The 13289-nt window shown below is 50.3% G+C and overlaps 1 protein-coding gene across 1 annotated transcript in view; it reads right to left on the bottom strand.

Moving 5' to 3' along the window:
- Positions 1–8097: 8097 nt before the first annotated feature.
- The window catches only part of LOC134957520 (riboflavin-binding protein-like), a 138059-nt gene continuing 132867 nt past the window's right edge, over positions 8098–13289 (bottom strand). The window contains exon 7 of the mRNA XM_063939500.1: positions 8098–8392. The gene's annotated coding sequence lies outside the window, so the exon portion shown is untranslated. The remainder of the gene's footprint in view (positions 8393–13289) is intronic.

Below are 13289 nucleotides of genomic sequence, written 5' to 3'. Positions count from 1 at the left end.
CCAGGAAAGCCAATAGTCCTGCAGGCCATGTCACTGGCAAGTCTGACGAGTCCTCTCCTGCCTGGGATTCCTCCGATGCATCCTTGAGTGTAACGCCTACTGCTGCTGGCGCTGCTGTTGTTGCTGCTGGGAGTCGATCGGCATCCCAGAGGGGAAGTCGGAAGACCACTTGTACTACTTCCAGTAAGCAATTGACTGTCCAACAGTCCTTTGCGAGGAAGATGAAATATCACAGCAGTCATCCTGTTGCAAAGCGGATAACTGAGGCCTTGACAACTATGTTGGTATTAGACGTGCGTCCAGTATCCGCCGTTAGTTCACAGGGAACTAGACAATTGCTTGAGGTAGTGTGCCCCCGTTACCAAATACCATCTAGGTTCCACTTCTCTAGGCAGGCGATACCGAGAATGTACACGGACGTCAGAAAAAGACTCACCAGTGTCCTAAAAAATGCAGTTGTACCCAATGTCCACTTAACCACGGACATGTGGACAAGTGGAGCAGGGCAGACTCAGGACTACATGACTGTGACAGCCCACTGGGTAGATGTATTGCCTCCCGCTGCAAGAACAGCAGCGGCGGCACCAGTAGCAGCATCTCGCAAACGCCAACTCGTTCCTAGACAGGCTACTCTTTGTATCACCGCTTTCCAGAATACGCACACAGCTGAAAACCTCTTACGGCAACTGAGGAAGATCATCGCAGAATGGCTTACCCCAATTGGACTCTCCTGGGGATTTGTGGCATCGGACAACGCCAGCAATATTGTGCGTGCATTACATCTGGGCAAATTCCAGCACGTCCCATGTTTTGCACATACCTTGAATTTGGTGGTGCAGAATTATTTAAAAAACGACAGGGGCGTGCAAGAGATGCTGTCGGTGGCCAGAAGAATTGCGGGCCACTTTCGGCGTACAGGCACCGCGTACAGAAGACTGGAGCACCACCAAAAACACCTGAACCTGCCCTGCCATCATCTGAAGCAAGAGGTGGTAACGAGGTGGAATTCAACCCTCTATATGCTTCAGAGGATGGAGGAGCAGCAAAAGGCCATTCAAGCCTATACATCTGGCCACGATATAGGCAAAGGAGGTGGAATGCACCTGTCTCAAGCGCAGTGGAGAATGATTTCAACGTTGTGCAAGGTTCTGCAAACTTTTGAACTTGCCACACGTGAAGTCAGTTCAGACACTGCCAGCCTGAGTCAGGTCATTCCCCTCATCAGGCTTTTGCAGAAGAAGCTGGAGGCATTGAAGGAGGAGCTAAAACAGAGCGATTCCGCTAGGCATGTGGGACTTGTGGATGGAGCCCTTCATTCGCTTAACCAGGATTCACGGGTGGTCAATCTGTTGAAATCAGAGCACTACATTTTGGCCACCGTGCTCGATCCTAGATTTAAAACCTACGTTGGATCTCTCTTTCCGGCAGACACAAGTCTGCAGAGGTTCAAAGAACTGCTGGTGAGAAAATTGTCAAGTCAAGCGGAACGCGACCCGTCAACATCTCCTCCTTCACATTCTCCCGCAACTGGGGGTGCGAGGAAAAGGCTACGAATTCCGAGCCCACCCGCTGGCGGTGATGCAGGGCAGTCTGGAGCGACTGCTGATGCTGACATCTGGTCCGGACTGAAGGACCTGCCAACGATTACTGACATGTCGTCTACTGTCACTGCATTTGATTCTCTCAACATTGAAAGAATGGTGGAGGATTATATGAGTGACCGCATCCAAGTAGGCACGTCAGACAGTCCGTACGTATGCTGGCAGGAAAAAGAGGCAATTTGGAGGCCCTTGCACAAACTGGCTTTATTCTACCTAAGTTGCCCTCCCTCCAGTGTGTACTCCGAAAGAGTGTTTAGTGCCGCCGCTCACCTTGTCAGCAATCGGCGTACGAGGTTACTTCCAGAAAATGTGGAGAAGATGATGTTCATTAAAATGAATTATAATCAATTCCTCCATGGAGACATTCACCAGCAGCAATTGCCTCCAGAAAGTACACGGGGAGCTGAGATGGTGGATTCCAGTGGGGACGAATTAATAATCTGTGAGGAGGGGGATGTACACAGTGAAAGGGGTGATGAATCGGACGATGATGATGAGGTGGACATCTTGCCTCTGTAGAGCCAGTTTGTGCAAGGAGAGATTGATTGCTTCTTTTTTGGTGGGGGCCCAAACCAACCAGTCATTTCAGTCACAGTCGTGTGGCAGACCCTGTCGCTGAAATGATGGGTTCGTTAAAGTGTGCATGTCCTGTTTTTACAACATAAGGGTGGGTGGGAGGGCCCAAGGACAATTCCATCTTGCACCTCTTTTTTCTTTCATTTTTCTTTGCGTCATGTGCTGTTTGGGGAGTATTTTTTGGAAGGGCCATCCTGCGTGACACTGCAGTGCCACTCCTAGATGGTCCAGGTGTTTGTGTCGGCCACTAGGGTCGCTTAGCTTAGTCGTCACACAGCTACCTCATTGCGCCTCTTTTTTTCTTTGCGTCATGTGCTGTTTGGGGAGTATTTTTTGGAAGGGCCATCCTGTGTGACACTGCAGTGCCACTCCTAGATGGGCCAGGTGTTTGTGTCGGCCACTTGGGTCGCTTAGCTTAGTCACACAACGACTTTGGTGCAGCTCTTTTTTTCTTTGCATCATGTGCTGTTTGTGGACTATTTTTTGGAAGGGCCATCCTGCCTGACACTGCAGTGCCACTCCTAGATGGGCCAGGTGTTTGTGCCGGCCACTTGGGTCGCTTAGCTTAGCCATCCAGCGACCTCGGTGCAAATTTTAGGACTAAAAATAATATTGTGAGGTGTGAGGTGTTCAGAATAGACTGAAAATGAGTGGAAATTATGGTTATTGAGGTTAATAATACTATGGGATCAAAATGACCCCCAAATTCTATGATTTAAGCTGTTTTTTAGGGTTTTTTGAAAAAAACACCCGAATCCGACAAAAAAAATTCGGTGAGGTTTAGCCAAAACGCTTTCGAACCCAAAACACGGCCACGGAACCGAACCCAAAACCAAAACACAAAACCTGAAAAATTTCAGGTGCACATCACTACAATAAACACACCTGATTAGGGCCTGATCATCCTTTTTAAACAACCTACAGTCATGTCTGGGTACCCAGCACATGGGAGACTAAGTCATCTGGCTGGTTATTCGCAATGCGGTCGGTATTGGGGTCAAGACTGGCCTAAAGGTGGTTTGCTTGCTTTTGCTCTTGCTTTCTATTGGCTGGCCCCTGCCCTGCCCACCAATACACCTAGCCATGGATCAATGGTCCTTCCCTTCACCACCCTGAGCTCCTGCCCCTTCTTTCTCCTTCATAGTTCGGCATGCTGGCTTGTGGAAAGAACTCAACATTCTAGGGAAGAATTATTATATACTGTATAAACTAGGTGATTCATCGCGCCCTACGGGCGCTCTTGACACCGTCGTAAGGGGCTTCGCCCCCGTAACCCCTACATAGAGGTGAATGTGTAAAATAGTAGTTGTATAATTTATTGTGGTGGAATGTGGCTTTTGGTGTTGGATAAATCTTGCATGGCAAAAGGGAATGTGATGGTGAATGGTGTGTAGGGTGTTGTGAGTGTGTGAAGAGTGTATGCAGGGTACGATGTAGAGAATGTAGGTGGAAATGACATGTAGACTAAAAAGCTTTGGTTAGGTAAAGACATGTTTTACATTTGAAACACTTGATTGAAAACGACATTTTTCGTAAAGTGTCGGCCGTCACCCAGGAGCAGTCCTTGTTGGTCAGTTGGTGTAATGTGTACTTTGACGTGGGTTTGTGGGCAGCAGACAGCGGCGGCTGGTAGAGATGGTCTGAGGGTGATGGGTGCAGGAGTGCTGGTTCTTGGGTGGTGTTGTAGTCAAGATGGGTAAGGTGTTTTGTGTGATGTGGGGGGGAGAAGGGGGAACAGTGTGTGTGTGTGTGTGTGTGTGTGTGTGTGTGTGTGTGTGTGTGTGTGTGTAAGGTAGAAGTGGTAGCAGTGTGTGTGTGCTGGTAGTGAGTGTTTGCCTGAGGTGGGTGTACATATTGTGTGATTGTTGGGTTTCGTTGTTGGGGGGGGGGGGGGGGGGGGGAAGCCACATGCATTACAGGGGTTTGGGGGCAGTAGACAGCGGAGGCTGGTAGAGCTGGTCTGAGGGTGATGGGTGCAGGGGTGGTGGGTCTTGGGTGGTGGTGTAGTCAATATGGGTAAGGTGTTGTGTGTGAGGAGGTGGGGGGGAAGGGTGAAGAGTGTGTGTGTGTGTGTGTGTGTGTGTGTGTGTGTGTGTGTAAGGTTGAAGTGGTAGGAGTGTGTGTGTGTGCTGATAGTGAGTGTCTGCCTGTGGTGGCTGTAGACATTGGGGGTAATTCTGAGTTGATCGCAGCAGGATTTTTGTTAGCAGTTGGGCAAAACCATGTGCACTGCAGGGGAGGCAGATATAACATGTGCAGAAAGAGTTAGATTTGGGTGGGTTATTTTGTTTCTGTGCAGGGTAAATACTGGCTGCTTTATTTTTACACTGCAATTTAGATTGCAGATTGAACACACCACACCCAAATCTATCTCTCTCTGCACATGTTATATCTGCCTCCCCTGCAGTGCACATGGTTTTGCCCAACTGCTAACAAAAATCCTGCTGCGATCAACTCAGAATTACCCCCATTGTGTGAGTTTGTGGTCCGTTGTTGTGGGGGGTGGAGGGGTAGGGGGGGTAGGGTAAGTTACATGTTTTTATTGGGGTTTGGGGGCAGCAGACAGCAGAGCCTGGTGAATCGGCAGGTGGCTATGGTGGGCGGCATGTCCAGTAATGTGTTGCTCCAGTCCAGAGCAGCGTGTGGCTGTGGCTCCTGGCCAGCGTGTACAGTACATGTGGGAGCTGGGGTTGCGTTTGCAGGCTGTGGTGGTGCGGGGGGCGGGTGGGTGCCGTGCAGCGGTTGTTGTGTGCGGCTGAGGTAGGAGCTGGGGAGAGGGGGTGGCGGAGGCAGGCTGCGTTGGTGCGGCTGTATTGCGGCACCCGACCAGGGGTTGTTGTGTGCGGCTGGAGGTGGGAGCTGTGGAGGGGTGGTTGCGGAGGCAGCCTGTCGTGGTGCGGGCGGCTTCTATCCAGCATATGATGTGTGCGGCTAGAGGTGGGAGCTGTGGAGGGGGGGTTGCGGAGGCAGCCTGGGGTGGTGCGGGGTGCGGGTGTCTTGCGGCTACCGAACAGCGGCCGATGTGTGTGGCTGGAGGTGGGAGCTGTGGAGGGGGGTCAGCGGAGGCCGGCTGTGGTGGTGCGGGTGGCTTCCGTCCAGCGTATGATGTGTGCGGCTGGAGGTGGGAGCTGTGGAGGGGGGTTGTGGAGGCAGCCTGGGGTGGTGCGGGTGTCTTGCGGCTCCCGACCAACGGCCGATGTGTGTGGCTGGAGGTGGGAGCTGTGGAGAGGGGGGTTAGCGGAGGCAGGATGTGGTGCTGTGGTGGTGCGGGCGGCTTCCGTCCAGCGTATGATGTGTGTGGCTGGAGGTGGGAGCTGTGGAGGGGGGTTAGCGGAGGCAGGATGTGGTGCTGTGGTGGTGCGGGCGGCTTCCGTCCAGCGTATGATGTGTGTGGCTGGAGGTGGGAGCTGTGGAGGAGGGTCAGCGGAGGCTGGCTGTGGTGGTGCGGGCGGCTTCCGTCCAGCGTATGATGTGTGCGGCTGGAGGTGGGAGCTGTGGAGGGGGGTCAGCGGAGGCAGGATGTGGTGCTGTGGTGGTGCGGGCGGCTTCCGTCCAGCGTATGATGTGTGTGGCTGGAGGTGGGAGCTGTGGAGGGGGGTCAGCGGAGGCAGGATGTGGTGCTGTGGTGGTGCGGGCGGCTTCCGTCCAGCGTATGATGTGTGTGGCTGGAGGTGGGAGCTGTGGAGGGGGGTCAGCGGAGGCAGGATGTGGTGCTGTGGTGGTGCGGGCGGCTTCCGTCCAGCGTATGATGTGTGCGGCTGGAGGTGGGAGCTGTGGAGGGGGGTCAGCGGAGGGAGGATGTGGTGCTGTGGTGGTGCGGGCGGCTTCCGTCCAGCGTATGATGTGTGCGGCTGGAGGTGGGAGCTGTGGAGGGGGGTCAGCGGAGGGAGGATGTGGTGCTGTGGTGGTGCGGGCGGCTTCCGTCCAGCGTATGATGTGTGTGGCTGGAGGTGGGAGCTGTGGAGGGGGGTCAGCGGAGGCAGGATGTGGTGCTGTGGTGGTGCGGGCGGCTTCCGTCCAGCGTATGATGTGTGCGGCTGGAGGTGGGAGCTGTGGAGGGGGGTCAGCGGAGGGAGGATGTGGTGCTGTGGTGGTGCGGGCGGCTTCCGTCCAGCGTATGATGTGTGTGGCTGGAGGTGGGAGCTGTGGAGGGGGGTCAGCGGAGGCCGGCTGTGGTGGTGCGGGTGGCTTCCGTCCAGCGTATGATGTGTGCGGCTGGAGGTGGGAGCTGTGGAGGAGGGTCAGCGGAGGCTGGCTGTGGTGGTGCGGGTGGCTTCCGTCCAGCGTATGATGTGTGCGGCTGGAGGTGGGAGCTGTGGAGAGGGGGGTTGCGGAGGCAGCCTGGGGTGGTGTGGTGGTGCGGGCGGCTTCCGTCCAGCGTATGATGTGTGTGGCTGGAGGTGGGAGCTGTGGAGGGGGTGTTGCGCTAGCAGGCTGTGGTGGCGCGGGTGTCAGTAGGAGCAAGTTGGCAGGTTGTTGGGGAAGAGGCTTCGGTGCGTGGAGTTGCGGGTGTCATTAGGGATGTGGGTGGCTATGTGTTGTGGGGAAACGAAGGGAGGGGTGTGTGGTACCGTGCACCGTGGGGCGTCCGTCCAGTGATGGTTCCCTGTGATGATGGTGGCTGGATTGTGTGGCTGTGTTACAGACCAGGCACAGAGTCACAGATTTGGCCTAATATATAGGAGATATAGTATTTGTTGCAAAATGAATGTTTAGAATTGCATGACCTTCAGTGTTGGATTTAGTTGCTCTTCACGTTGGCTTTAGAGGAGATGTCTATATGCTACCATATCTTTCCTGGATAAAACTGGTGGCATTAGTAGTTGCATGTTTTCTACATTTATGTTGTATTTGTATTTCACAGTCAGTTCTTTGCAGAGTGGTGTTTGGTCCCACGTGATGAATTTCCCAAGTGCTACATAGCTCAGTGATAGATGGCGCAATCTCTCAGAGACAGTGGAAGTTTATCATCAGATGAACAGCACAAAGGGAACATCTGATTTACTCAGAATGACGTTTTGTAATAATTATACATATTTTTCACAGATTTGCTGGTATAATGCAGTTTTCTAGGATGCATTCAAAGCACAGACCCCAGATGGCTGCGGCCTAAAGTTGCATGGATGGGAGAAGGAAATGTCACTCTGGGATCGCTCCTGGCTGTTTTATTCTGTAACCAATTAATATTTAATGTGCAGAAAGGTTCATTAATGTGAAGTTCCCACAGAGTCTCCTGATGTCCTCACATTACATGACACTTGCTCAGCCATCTCTCACAAGTTCCTCATGGCTAATGTTGGGACAAGGGAAGTGACCTCACAGCCGGTATATTACACAGAACATGAGGGCCACTGCCGGCGGCAACCGTATCCCGCTATAGCTTCCCCATATAAAGTACGTACTGTCGCTATTACATATTCAACAAGCACTATCGGAGGATGGTGATAGTGATGACTGACTAAGGCTAAAATAAATATTTTTTCTATTGTCAATTTTAAAAAATAAAGTTTTCTAACCTTTATTAATTTTATTTATTTATTATTTATTATTTAACCAAATTTAGGAGCCTATTTACCAAATAGGTCAGAAAAAAACAGATTTCCTGTCTCCACTTATTGCAGAAATAGAAAATTTTCCACGTTCCTTCCCTTATCTGCATCTCATGAGATGATGAATTCTAACTTAGGGAAAACTCCCTCTCTGTGGTAAGACAATAAGTTGCATTATGTTTATGTCTATTAAACCAGGCCTGGGATATTTATATCATTATGAAGCTGGAGTAATTTTAAAATTTGTAGGTGGCTGTTGCGAGCGGAAAACCCCCCCCCCCACCTCCTTGATAGTCGCCCCTGGCAAGTGTGACCCTGTCCAACCTATACTTATAGCCCTGGGTGGGCTAGCAGAATCAGTCATTCATACACACAGGTTAGCAGCACTTTATTGTGAGATTATTGACAGTTATAAGACACATTCTGGGGGGTCATCAGTGCTTCATCTGAGCGTCTCCACCCACTTGTGGGAGATCAGAGGGTTTTCCTGCTTCGGTGCGGGATCAGACGACGACTTTACATTACTTTGTGTGGGCACCGAGAATTAATCCTGAAGATTCAGAGAGCAGATTTATACCCACATATATATTTATATATTCCCTAATCCAACGTCCGGAGTCCTGTGCAGAATCAGGGAACATGTTCTCTTCTTCATCCTGTACGTTCCTGACAGAAGAAAACAAAGGAAATTAAAGGGTTTTATAACCTCCTTGAGCCATGTGAAGCGACCACTGTTGGAGGTTGTCAGTAATGTATTTTCCATTACATAGGTACAAATCAGATGTAGGGATGTGGGAGGAGATGTAGTCAGGAGGTCATGGACGTAGACTGCAGCGTTGGACCCCGGTACATCATAGGGGCGTGGCCTAAATTTGGGGTGTGTGTCCACGTCCTCTAGAAAAAGCTACATATAAACAGAAGTTGGCGCATGTGCATTAGAGAGCACAGACTTTGCTTTGACTGTACAGTGCTATGTTCCTAAAATTGTCATTGGGAAGATGGTGCTGCTGCGGAGGAGGAACACTCTTTCCAGATCAAGGTAACTACTCAGGAGAGGGCTGCAGAACAGGGCCCTTCCAGCAAGCCTGGGCCCGGGTAAGTAGTACCCACTCCCCATCTCTCGGCACCAGTGCAGTAGGTGAACACTCATTATGTGGACAATGAGTTTGGCACCTCCTGGGGGGTGTCCACGTCCTCTAGAAAAAGCTACATATAAACAGAAGATGGCACATGTGCATTAGAGAGCACAGACTTTGCTTTGACTGTACAGTGCTATGTTCCTAAAATTGTCATTGGGAAGATGGTGCTGCTGCAGAGTAGGAACACTCTTTCCAGATCAAGGTAACTATACTCAGGAGAGTGCTGCAGAACCGGGCCCTTCCAGCAAGCCTGGGCCCGGGTAAGTAGTACCCACTCCCCATCTCTCGGCACCAGTGCAGTAGGTGAACACTCATTATGTGGACAATGAGTTTGGCACTCCTGACATGGTTATAATGCAACACAGAGCATTTAACTGTTACAAATGTTTTAACTTTAAATAATGACACCGACATGTTACACCTGCATAGTAACAATGCTCTAAGTGTACATTATACAGTACATCTGTTTGTATCAGTGCCAGACATACGATCTATATATATATATTAAGAATAGTCCAGGAATCAGAAAATGTCCGGAGGTGACCTATTCCCGAAACTGGACATTGTATCCCTGGCGTTCTCACTGCTGCTAGAGCTTTTCAGTCACTTGAGACTACAAGTTCCAGCAGCAGCTGTTACCCCAGATGAGTCAGCAGCCGCTGTTACCCCAGATGAGTCAGCAGCTGCTGTTACCCCAGATGAGTCAGCAGCTGCTGTTACCCCAGATGAGTCAGCAGCTGCTGTTACCCCAGATGAGTCAGCAGCTGCTGTTACCCCAGATGAGTCAGCAGCTGCTGTTACCCCAGATGAGTCTGAAGTGTTTTGCCCAGGGATCTCTGCCTGGCATTTTTTAACTCTGCTGGTCCAGCCTGCCAAGCAAAGTGTGCTGGCAATGGACAGTAGGTGGTGCTGCAGGTAGCAGAGGTTCTTGGCCGTCCCCTCCGTCTCGGCCCTGGCCCATGCTGCACTGGAGGCAGACTACAGGTATTGTGGACTCACAGCTTCCCCCCTTCCCTGACCAGAGCCCACCAGGCAGTGAGTGGGATGCTGAGTGGGAGGAATGGAGGGTAAGCGGTGGGCTGGTGCTTGACTAGTGTGATGGTGCTGTTCTATGGAAATCAATTGTGTTTACCTTTTTATTGTTAGAGCCACTTACCTGGCATGGTATACGACTGCACCTAGCTGGGCTTTAGCTGACATAGTCGAATTCCATATGACCATGCCGTAGGTATCGTCCTCGGACAGGTAATAAGGAACTCTTTAGCGAATTTTCTCCTCCTGTCCAACCTCCGGTTGTGATCGTCGTCATCACAGCAGAATTGCGCCCCCGAATGCCATGGAAACGGCACTCTGCGGTGCATCTGCCAAAATAACGTAGTTCTCTTCTGAGCACTAATATGCTAATCTCTGCGTATGCAGGGAAAGAATATGCCAAGGGAGTGGTTAAATAGAGAAGCATAGTTATTGGGCTGCTTCCCACCCCAGATGATCTCTCTCCTCATATAATCTGACATAGATCATATCATGTAAGGGTGGTCTTCAGTTTGACAGTGGCCGGGCTCCCGACTGCCAGCATACTGGCGCCGAAATCCCGACCGCTGGCATACTGACAGCTTTTCACCCTCTCGGGGGCTCGCGACCCCCCTGGAGGGAGAATATATAGCATGGTGCCACTGTGCCCGCAGCATGGTGAGCGCAGCAAGCCCGCAAGGGGCTCATTTGCGCTCGCCCAGCTGTCGGTTTGCCGGCGGAAGTATTCCGGCGCCGGTATGCTGGACGCCGGGAGCCCTACTGTCGGTATAACATACTACACCCATCATGTACAACTGGACTGGCGCTACATATCGGAATTCTGTGATTAGACCATGATATTATAAAGATTATGGGGGTATCCAATTAGAGGTGAAGAAACATCAGGCGTGTAAAAATTAACTTTTTTCACGATGTTTCATCTGTATTTCTGTACAGGCTATCCAGTTTGTTCGCCTGTAAAAAAATACTTTCTCGCCCGAAAAACACATAAGTTCAGTGAAACCTGTGTGTTTTCGGTAGAAACCGCAAACGGGGCTGTTTCCGGGTATTTGGTTTTGCCTGTCTGAGGCAGGTGAAACAAAATCCATGATAAACTGCAGCTCGCGGTGGCTTATCAGGGCTAATAGGATAGCCCCCGGCGGGACAATTAGCTGCGGTAACTAATTGTGGCTAATTGGATACTCCCCCTATATATCTTCATACAGTATATATGTAACTTTCCACATCAGTGACTGGCATGTATGAAAAATTTAGGGTTAAGGGAGGGGTGGTTAGATACACTCCAGGGATAAGGAAGGAGTGGTTAGATACACTCCAGGGATGAGGAAGGAGTGGTTAGATACACTCCAGGGATGAGGAAGGAGTGGTTAGATACACTCCAGGGATAAGGAAGGAGTGGTTAGATACACTCCAGGGATAAGGAAGGAGTGGTTAGATACACTCCAGGGATGAGGAAGGAGTGGTTAGATACACTCCAGGGATGAGGAAGGAGTGGTTAGATACACTCCAGGGATAAGGAAGGAGTGGTTAGATACACTCCAGGGATAAGGAAGGGGTGGTTAGATACACTCCAGGGATAAGGAAGGAGTTGTTAGATACACTCCAGGGATAAGGAAGGAGTGGTTAGATACACTCCAGGGATAAGGAAGGAGTGGTTAGATACACTCCAGGGATAAGGAAGGAGTTGTTAGATACACTCCAGGGATAAGGAAGGGGTGGTTAGATACACTCTAGGGATAAGGAAGGGGTGGTTAGATACACTCCAGGGATAAGGAAGGAGTCGTTAGATACACTCCAGGGATAAGGGAGGGGTGGTTAGATACACTCCAGGGATAAGGAAGGAGTGGTTAGATACACTCCAGGGATAAGGGAGGGGTGGTTAGATACACTCCAGGGATAAGGAAGGGGTGGTTAGATACACTCCAGTGATAAGGAAGGAGTGGTTAGATACACTCCAGGGATGAGGAAGGAGTGGTTAGATACACTCCAGGGATAAGGAAGGAGTGGTTAGATACACTCCAGGGATAAGGAAGGAGTGGTTAGATACACTCCAGGGATAAGGAAGGAGTGGTTAAATACACCCCAGGGATAAGGAAGGGGTGGTTAGATACACTCCAGGGATAAGGAATGAGTCATTAGATACACTCCAGGGATAAGGAAGGAGTGGTTAGATACACTCCAGGGATAAGGAAGGAGTGGTTAGATACACTCCAGGGATAAGGAAGGAGTGGTTAGATACACTCCAGGGATAAGGAAGGAGTGGTTAGATACACTCCAGGGATAAGGAAGGAGTGGTTAAATACACCCCAGGGATAAGGAAGGGGTGGTTAGATACACTCCAGGGATAAGGAATGAGTCATTAGATACACTCCAGGGATAAGGAAGGAGTGGTTAGATACACTCCAGGGATAAGGAAGGAGTGGTTAGATACACTCCAGGGATAAGGAAGGGGTGGTTAGATACACTCCAGGGATAAGGAAGGAGTTGTTAGATACACTCCAGGGATAATGAAGGAGTGGTTAGATACACTCCAGGGATAAGGAAGGAGTGGTTAGATACACTCCAGGGATAAGGAAGGAGTTGTTAGATACACTCCAGGGATAAGGAAGGGGTGGTTAGATACACTCTAGGGATAAGGAAGGGGTGGTTAGATACACTCCAGGGATAAGGAAGGAGTGGTTAAATACACCCCAGGGATAAGGAAGGGGTGGTTAGATACACTCTAGGGATAAGGGAGGGGTGGTTAGATACACTCCAGGGATAAGGAAGGAGTTGTTAGATACACTCCAGGGATAAGGAAGAAGTGGTTAGATACACTCCAGGGATAAGGAAGGAGTGGTTAGATACACTCCAGGGATAAGGAAGGGGTGGTTAGATACACTCCAGGGATAAGGAAGGGGTTGTTAGATACACTCCAGGGATAAGGAAGGAGTGGTTAGATACACTCCAGGGATAAGGAAGGAGTGGTTAGATACACTCCAGGGATAAGGAAGGAGTTGTTAGATACACTCCAGGGATAAGGAAGGGGTGGTTAGATACACTCTAGGGATAAGGAAGGGGTGGTTAGATACACTCCAGGGATAAGGAAGGAGTGGTTAAATACACCCCAGGGATAAGGAAGGGGTGGTTAGATACACTCCAGGGATGAAGACGAGATTGTAAGATACACTTCAGGGATGGGGAAGGAACAGATAGACACACTCCAGGCACACCATACACAAGCACTAGTTCTGGTGGTGAAAATTAATTTAATAACTGCAATACTTGGAAGCTCCCATTTGGCCGCTGTACATTAGTACAATCCCAATTTCAATTTTGATAACTGTCCCTGAGAAATTCCTCTTCTAGACTATTTACAGGCCAGGATAGGAATATGCATGATGCCAACAGTT

This window comes from Pseudophryne corroboree, chromosome 9 (genome assembly GCF_028390025.1).
Source record: "Pseudophryne corroboree isolate aPseCor3 chromosome 9, aPseCor3.hap2, whole genome shotgun sequence".
Classification (NCBI taxonomy): domain Eukaryota; kingdom Metazoa; phylum Chordata; class Amphibia; order Anura; family Myobatrachidae; genus Pseudophryne; species Pseudophryne corroboree.
Note: the sequence above shows the minus strand (reverse complement) of the source record. Positions and strands in the feature narration are given on the sequence as shown.